Source organism: Agrilus planipennis, unplaced genomic scaffold, assembly GCF_000699045.2.
Source record: "Agrilus planipennis isolate EAB-ADULT unplaced genomic scaffold, Apla_2.0 scaffold305, whole genome shotgun sequence".
NCBI lineage: Eukaryota > Metazoa > Arthropoda > Insecta > Coleoptera > Buprestidae > Agrilus > Agrilus planipennis.
Genome location: NW_020439432.1, coordinates 61,596 through 71,112, shown reverse-complemented (window position 1 = coordinate 71,112; position 9,517 = coordinate 61,596). Strand labels below are relative to the sequence as shown.

General features: G+C 34.1%; 1 protein-coding gene across 5 annotated transcripts in view; it reads left to right on the top strand.

Annotated features, from left to right (window-relative positions):
* Positions 1–9,517, top strand: part of LOC108741540 — a 234,553-nt gene that overhangs the window by 169,526 nt on the left and 55,510 nt on the right. For all 5 annotated transcript variants that reach the window (XM_025978991.1, XM_025978989.1, XM_025978990.1 and 2 more), the window contains one exon: positions 3,739–3,816. The gene's annotated coding sequence lies outside the window, so the exon portion shown is untranslated. The remainder of the gene's footprint in view (positions 1–3,738; positions 3,817–9,517) is intronic.

The window sequence follows — 9,517 nt, the reverse complement described above, 5'->3', positions numbered from 1 at the left end:
TTTTTTTCTGTTAATAAAAATAAATTTAATCTGTTCGGTTAACGAATCTCCATAAAATGACGTGTAAAATTACAATTTTTTAAAATTTCAATAACTTTTTAACGGTTTAGTAAATCGATTTGTAATTTTTACAGGAGTTTTAGAATTGAATGAGGAACGTTCTTCCAAATTTTGATTTGTCTCGTCAAACATCCTTAATTTACAATTGATATTAAATTTCGTAGAGTAATTGTCGAAGCAGTTTTGATTTATTTATTTTTAAAGATTTTATCGGTTTAGTGAATCGATTTGTAATTTTTACACAAGTTTTAGAATTGAATGAGGAACGTTCTTCCAAATTTTTATTTGTCTCGTAGCATTTTGACGTACCTCCCAAACATCCTTAAATGTATGTATACCGATAATGAACTGTTGTATAGTAGATGTTGATAGTTATTTCTGTCAGTCCTAAAACAATCTACCGTGAGAACTCGACTGAATTTCACCGTACGATATTTTATTTGTCTTTTTCCTGTTTAATTTTGTGTATGTGGGTTTTCGCTGGAGCCGTTCCGAATTAATTGTGTTGTGGAAGCTTACAGGTATGTGAAACGTAGGCGTTTTCTTTGCGTCCGTTTATTCCATTTCGTGTCCCGAATGCGTCTGCTATTTTAGGTGTACGTGGAAAATGTAGAACGTTTCGTTGATTTCCGACCATTCAACGCGATGAAATTGATGGCGTTTGTTCGGCATGGCAATAAAACCAGCCGATACCCATAATGACTGGGCGACGATGCTCCACGCTGGTCGCGCTGATGATTGCATTAGTTTACGAAAACGGCCGCATTGATTACACAGAATAGACATAACCTCTTTAGGTGCGTGTATAGCTTCATACGTACGTAAACCTATACACATGTAACACAACAGCAACACGATGATAAGATCAGTTTCATCAAAACGTAACACCAATTATCGACTGTCGTCTTCATAAGTGTCGGTCGTTGTTGGTGAATTTCGATGACAACGTAATTAGAAGCAGTAAATGAGTAATCAGAAAAAGGGGTAAAGTTGTTGGATTTTATTCGAATTCGATTTACTGATAAAATAAATAGGTCTAAATAAGAATCTGAAATTCTGAAGGAATTTATTAAGGTACGAATTTCGGTGACTCGTGTCATGNGGCGGCGCAGCGTTTGGGTTAGGGTCTTTGATATATTAGACGTGGTGAATGGTGAGCAGTGGTGGCAAGTGGCAAGTAGATCAGAGGTCGTGTCGAAGAGAGCCAGAGTAGACAGACCATGTGATGAGTTTATTCAAGAATGACTCGAATTTTCCACAACTATTAAAATTGAGTTTTTTTAAAGATGTTTCCTGATTCTTGTTTTTATTACTAAACTGTATTTCAGTAAAATCCATGCACTTTATTTATTATTACGCTAAATCCTTTCTTAATTTTAAGCCACACAGATTTTGCAATATAACTTTTACTCTCAATACTTAAATACACCAAATTTGAAGTGGAAAAGTTTCATTAGTTCAATTTTAATTGCGCAAATAAATACGTTCATATTTATACATGCCTTAGTCATTCTGCCCTGAGGGTACAATGGGATTTTAATAGTGAACAAAATGTTTAAAGTCGAAGGTCAAGGACAATTAAAAATACAGATCTACAGTTTTCAGCCCCTAAACAATTGCAACTTTGAGGCATCGTCCTTTTCCTCGGTATGTGTTCAATCTTACTAATCTACAATTTTAGTAAATAACTTATTGGTAACGTACTTCTCTCATCGCAAAAGTCTGTATAAGTATACGAAAAACGATAAAAAGTGATCGGTTTTTTTGCTACATTTTGTTAGGTGTGTCTTTTTATTAATTAGTAAGTTATTATTTGTTTGCATATAATTAAATTTGCAACAGTAATATAATGTTTATACGTTTTTATTGATTTTATATCCATATTTACCTTTCATTGTCAATTATACGTAATGGAGATCCTAACATAACTACTTTTCAATCCTACTTACAAAAACTTGATTGTTATTTTCTTTCAAGATTGAATCGATATTGCTTTGCTTCTTTTTTATGGGGCCTCTAAAAGGTGTATGTCCAAGTCTGTGTCGAATTAAAGTAGTTATTAAAAAGTTATGGATCAAACATCTACGTAGAGATTCAATAGGATGCTTTTAAAGTAAAAATTTCTGGCTTGATAAAATGCTAAAATATTTCAAGTAGAATAGACTGATTTTATTAGTATTGGTAATAATTGTCCTATATGTATTCTAAAATGTTTGTTTCTTTTCTAAGAGTGTCTTGCAAAAGGAGTTTTTCCCCAAAATGAAAACGAGACAAAATCTTTTTCAATTTGCGTCCAATTTTAATGAAAACTCAACAATTTTTTATGTATCAAAATTAAAAATACTTCGGCCCCGTCTAAGCAGTTTGATATTATAGTAAAGTACATCCTGTAAAACATCTCAACAACCTCTGTATCATAGTTCGTTCGCTCAAATGCCATCGACGTGGTTCGTGATCAAGTTGTGCGATCGTGTTTGAAATCAATCGACAAAAATAACATTGTCGACTTATCATCTTCTAGATCTGCATTGCAAACATTTAATGAACGAACTCATTGCAGTAGTTACTCACCAGTGCAATGGTTGATTGTAATCCAATAGAAGTTAAAGTAAACAGATGGTCGAGTCGACACGACACGACACAACGTGTTAACAAAATCGTTTAATTTATCGCACGTTTATACAAAAACTTCATTAGGTTAAGTCTTTTACATTGGGTGGATGGAGAGTGTTTTTTTTTTAATAATGGTACTTCATTTTTTCATAATATTAATACGGTATTCAACGAAGGTAGGTAGTATCCGGATATTTCGGTACCCGGATACAGTACTCGGATTGTCTATATCCACAGGGACAGTTCGTTATTCCCGCACTAATCTGTTCCCGTGTAGTATGGGTGAGATACTATATTACACTCATCATCATAAGGTTGTCACACACGCTCTTTCTTATCCTGAGCTAATCTTCGCATTTCTCTAAAACTAGAACATCCCATATCCTTAACCGTTTATGAACAGATTGCTTTTTTGATACATTTTGTATGTATCCGAATCCAGTTGTAGTACTTTGCAATACATTTTAATTTTCTGTCGAAATAATGCGGCCCTGTTTGGACTCACTATAATTTAAGGTGGCTATTTGAATATAATTGTTTGGATAATGTCCTTAAATCTTTGGCATTTAGACTAGAACATAGAAAATGTATGAACGGTAGTTAAAGTAATAAAAGACTAATTAGACAATTCTCAACCAATGGGTCACATTGTTTGTAGGCGTTCGTTGTTTTTGTTGTTGCTGTTGTTAATTTACGTTCCGGTTCGACACCTACGGAAAAGAGCGATTTAAAATTTTTGGTGATTATTCCTGGCATACAATTCGAATTATTTTTCAGGTCAACGGTTTTCTCACCTAAAATATTTACAGTTAGATATAATTATTATATAATATTTAAAGATTTCCAACATCAGTAATCGTCCTGCCAAATCATTTAATTTGGGAATAAATCCACTAATTTGTTTGTAGATTTCTGCTAAATAATAACAATATGTCTAAAATTTGTTTTTCTAACGAATAGTGAGCATATGATCACTTGTGACCTTAAGCACGTATATTAAAATTAATCTTTATTTATGTTGACAATGAATTACTAAAAGTGGTAATATTTTTTATTTTTTTTCAGATGCATGCTTAGATGCTTCAAAATCATAAACGGACTAGTCCACATGTGTGTATGACGGAGTCACACAAAACTGAAAAGGTAAAAAATTTTATTTAGTTAACACATTTTATATTTGTTTTATTCTGTGCCAATTGTTGTAGTTATCTTTGTAATTACTTTATTGGTTGAAAGGAAGAATTTAGAATTTTTTCAATTATGCTAATGAAGAATTTGGAAATGTCAGTTCAGTTTGATAATTTCGAAATTATTTGATTATTTGTTGGAATTTAATTTATCTACAACGTCTCTCTCTCTATTTCTTCTATGTGTAGTTATTTGATCAACTGCGTGTAGTACAACTGTGTACCTGTATGTATAAAATCTTCGTTTACGTCATAATTTTGTGTAGGCAATCCCTATTTTAGTGTTTTTTTACCAGAAAAGTAGTCATACATTGCGACAGCATGACATTTTTATTACATTTTTATGACCATGTATTTTCATTATTTTTTAATTTCAATAAAGTAGTCAGTTATTGTCGTAAATAATGGTAAAAAGCCATCAAAGTCTTCCCTACTGTTTCAAGGCGAAAGGTACTTATAGCTTTCTTCCTTAGAATGTATTGATATATTTGAGAATAGAATGTTACTCAATATACAATCAAAACTGAGCAACTTCATTGAATTTCAACTTCTTACTAGATTATTTTCCTTAGAAATTAAGATGAATTGGTAAATATGCATAGATACAAAAGAAAACATTTGAAAACGGTACTTGTAGTGAACTGAGACCTCATTCCGTAAATTTTGTTGTCACAAGCTTCAGCTTTGAAAGGACTGGACAGTATAAAACAAGTATGTTGCAAAATCTTCTTTTAAAAAATCAGGTCGTAAGTTCACACTTATAAACTTACATATTCAATCGTGGATAAATCTACGAATGCTAATTTAATAAACATTTCGGCGTTGGATTAAAGAAAGGTTTTTCGGATGTTTGCCACTGTTATTTTCCCAGAGTTTTATGGACTTGTAAATGGAAAAGGAAACATCAAGACTTTCACTGCCATAATAAAAACGCATGGTTTCTTACCTCTTCTTCCTAATCTAAAACTCACGATTTTTTAACCATGGGTAAATCGGACTAGTTTGAAAATATCACACATACAGTCGAGATGCCGAGAATACAATAACATTCTGATGAAAATATAGGGTTGTTCGGAAAGTCATTTCGTTTTTTTTTGTGAAAATGAAAGACAGTTTTCGTATAATAAACAAATACTTTATTAAATTATATATTGATCGTTCTGGTCCAACACCTTTTGCCATCTTTCTGGTAGTAGCATAATTCCACGCTCATAAAATTTTTGGTCTTTGCTGGCAAAAAACTGATCGAGGAGGTTTTTGACCTCCTCATTTGAGGTGAAGGTTTTACCGTCTAAAAAATTTTGGAGTGACCGGAACAAATAATAATCCGATGGTGCCAGGTCTGGAGAATATGGTGGGTGTAGCATTGTATCCCATTCAAGCTGTAAAAGCTTTTGGCGAGTGACCAAACTTGTGTGAGGTCTCGCGTTGTCTTGGTGAAACACTACACCTTTCCTGTTGATTAGTTCTGACCTTTTCTGTTGAAGTGCATCATTCAGTTTGTCCAGCTGATGACAGTAGACTTCCGAATTAATCGTTGTGTTATCCGGTAAAAGCTAAAAAAAAACGATTCCTTTAAAATCCCACCAAACAGACAGCATCACCTTTTTTTGGTGAATATCGGCTTTGGAAATGGTTTGAGCCGGTTCATCTTTTTTGCTCCATGACCTCTTGCGTTTGACGTTGTTGTATACAACCCATTTTTCGTCCCCAGTGATGATGCGCTTCAAAAACGGATCATTTTCGTGACGTTTGAGAAGCGAATCGCAGACGTCAATGCGGCGACACAGATTTCTCTCTGTGAGAACATGGGGAACCCATACATCGAGCTTCGAGGATAATCCCAGGCCTTTCAAGTGGTCATAAACTGTTGAATTTGATAAATTTAACCTCAATCCGATCTCACGTGTTGTTATTCGCCGGTTCACATCAACTAATGCCTTTATCGCGTCTTTATCAGCTTCAACCGGCCTTCCCGAACGTGGTGCATCTTCGACATCAAAATTGCCGGATCGAAATTTAGCGAACCAGTTCTGGCACTGGCGTACTGTCAACACACCTTCTCCATACACATCAGTCAATTTCTTTCTGGCTTGAACAGCATTTTTACCCTTTCTGTAGTAAAACAGTAAGATATGTCGAAAATGCTGCTTATCGCTCTCCATATTTAAAAGGGCACCAACCAAAAACTACTGCGTAGAATTAATTGGAATTTTTCACACACAAGCCTTGCTATATGAGCTCTCAAAGCATATAAAAATTATACGGCTTAAATATGAAGTTGGGTGCAAAAGAATACAATTAAATCCTCTGTCGGGAAAAAACGAACTGACTTTCCGAACAACCCGATAGTTACACAGAATAAAGACCATCGTTAAAGGGAATATGTTATGTCACTTTTACTTAATTAGTGCTCATTGTTAGCTTAAATCTTCGTACAAAAACATTTGTAAGAAAATCAGACGAAGTTGTAATCCGAAGCTGTGAATTGGCAACGTATGGAGATAACATTTAAACAACTACACCGATGAAAAACGTAAACGGTGACGGTTGTGGAACAACAACATAAAGTAACTTTCAACAGTTTACTGCTACGCTACTACACATAATAATCTTTAAACGGCCATTGCAATAACAATTAATTTAATAACTACTTTATTCATCGCTAATAGTATGCAGTACTACATAAAGTACACCTCGACATGGTATCAAGAACGCAGAATACAAAAGAAATGGTACTCGTACAACACTGATGCTGTAGCTGTATTTGATTGTACTTTCAAATACGTTTTTCTCGAAAACGGTGGACTTTCGAACCCCTAAACATTTACTTCATTTTATTGTGTCCTATCACCTCCTACAGGCTTGCTAATTATTTCACCCTGTATATATACTTATACAGTAGATTTCGGGTATAACGACGACGACGGGACCACTGTAATGTCGTCCTTATATCCGGAAGTCGTTACAGGCCAAAGTAAAAAGATAGAGACGCGTATGTACCTATAGTTTTCACCATTTTTCAATTTTGAAACGATTCCTCCTTTTTTTAACAGTAAATGTGCATCTAGGAGTCATACTTATTCAAAAGTGTTCTAAACACAGTTGCTGCTCAATATTGGAATTCGTCAAATGGGCATACACCATCTGGTGGCAAAATTTATAACTCGAATGAGGGAAAAATTTACATAGGAACTGTGCACGCATATTGTAAAATTGTTTATTAAAATAATAAAACACGTTAAAAAAGTAAAAATTGTTTTGATGATGGAGTCGACGAAGTTTTCTTCTAAAGTTAAATCAAATAAAAAGTTAATATGTTCAGTGAAAAGCTGCAATAGCACTTCAGACATAGATCTTCACTCTTCACCTACATTAACTACTTTCCAATAAAAACTAACCGTTTTATATATGTAAAAAATATATTCGGAAAATTAGAGAAAAAAGTAAACTAATAGAAGCTTGGATGAAAGCAGTAGGTATCAAAGAAGTGAATTCCGGAATAAAAATTTGTTCACGTCATTTTAATGCACATGATTATATTTCAGCAAGTATTTACCATCAGCCATAACCTTAATATTTAAAACTAGAATCATACTAAAATTATAAAGTGAGAAATTATTTATTCCTGTGTAATTGATTTAACACAATTCTAATGATACGATATAAGTATTTTGAGGTTAAGAACCTACCTGCTGCAATACAACAAAGTTGCAATAATGTGTTTGCAACGTTCTCTTAAATCGGCTTTGCACGTGCAAGTCATTGATATGATATTGCTTAAATCACCCAGAATCACCTCACCAATTATATAACGTGAATCACTTTTTAAATCCGAAGTTTGTAAAAAGTAGGCAGTAAACTTGACGGAATTTGAAGGCTAGCTTCCGGATTTGTTATTTCCGAATTTTATAATGTGATTGGCATTAAAAACACGTTCACCTCCAACGAAATTTCCTTTCCGAGGCTTTGTGTCAGCTCAATCACATATTGTGTCAATACTTATCATTTTATCATAATTTAAAAACTTGGAAATTGCACGGTACACTATAGGAACTACGATAAATTTTCCCTAATCGGCGCCATGTTTTTAGGCTCCTCCCATTTGATGGATCCCAATATTGCTTTGTAACTGAACCAGTGTAACGTACACGCTTACAACTAATATCTATAAACAAATGGTAATGGTCACTTGCAGACCATCTGTGTAGATGTAAACAAAAGATAAAAAAGCTTTGTGCCTTTTGGCAGCCGACTCCGGTCGCTATACCCGCATGGGATTACTAGGGATTTGTTCCAATTGATTCATTAACAGTCATTCGTTACATCCAAAGTCGCTATATCCGAAGTGGTTATAAATGATATCCACTGTATTATAAAACGTTTATATTTATCTTTGCGCATTAAATTTTGATTTTATAGGTAGATTTTCTTTAAGTCTTTAAACGTCGTTTTGATGTTTTTTTTGGAAATATTCAGTTACTATTTTTTTACCATTATCACCTGCTAGCAGGTACATGCATGTGTAAAAACAGAAGTTTGCCTGTCTATATATGTAGTGATATTATTGTGTTGTAGTTCAATAAATGTAGTACATTCAGAAAATTGCCCATTTCGTAGGTAATGGTGTAAAACAGAAGAATTTGTTCCATTAGAGTGTGTGTGGTGATGTTCCCATAGCTGAAAAACTGGTATATTATATAGGATGGTAACTATAAAGGTAGCGGTAAAGCAAATTTTTCTGAATTTATCGTCGATTTGACAGTTTGTGTGATGTGAGGAGTAATAAAGCTTGGCGTCAGTAATAAAGTCTCGACATGAGTAAATCATAAGTGGTTTCTCATGATTTTAATACCGTTCGTTTTACATTAAACTACTACATGGTTAGGCCGGCCAGTAAGTAAATTAGTTTAGTAGTATAGGTGTAGCACTATCATATACCCATTTGCTACTAACGTTGGCTTTTTTTGATGAGTTTCTTACTGCCTAAGATGTATTTCTTGTAGAAACTGTAAAAACTCGTAGATGATACGAGGTGATTATTCCCTAACGTTATTTACTGCGAGAACGAATGGAAATAATGTCGGTTGGTTAGAATAATTCCTAAATTGCAAAGTTTAAAAAAAAAGTACATTTTCTTCTTCTTTGAAGCTGTTAGCGTTTTAGAAATTTATTTAGATTAACGGTTACCTGTCCAAGTAAATATTGTACTAAAATTTTCACTCACATTAATGTTGACGCCTGGTTTGACGAACGTGTTTTATTATTAAGTGCTGTTTATTCAAACTTGACACTTTAATAAAAACCTAACGCTAAACAATATTAATATTACCTAACTATTATGTTTGACTAGTTGTCTTGATTATCACACTTGTGATTGTCGCTGGTAATTGTCACTGATGATTGTCACGCTGGATTGTCACTTGATTGTTACTTTTCTTATGATTGTTACACTTTTCTGTGGTTGTCACTTATTCTCCCTGATGAATAAAAAAAAAAAAACTTTTGGGTGTTTCATTCCCACCAGCCAGTAATGCTGGTGGGCGGGCAGTCCCTCCAGACTATGCCGGAAGGTAGGGCGGAAGGCCCTCTTCAGCCTGCTTTCAGGAATCGTGGGAATGGGTGGGTGGTGGTTCGGGTGAGAAAGATGAGACGGA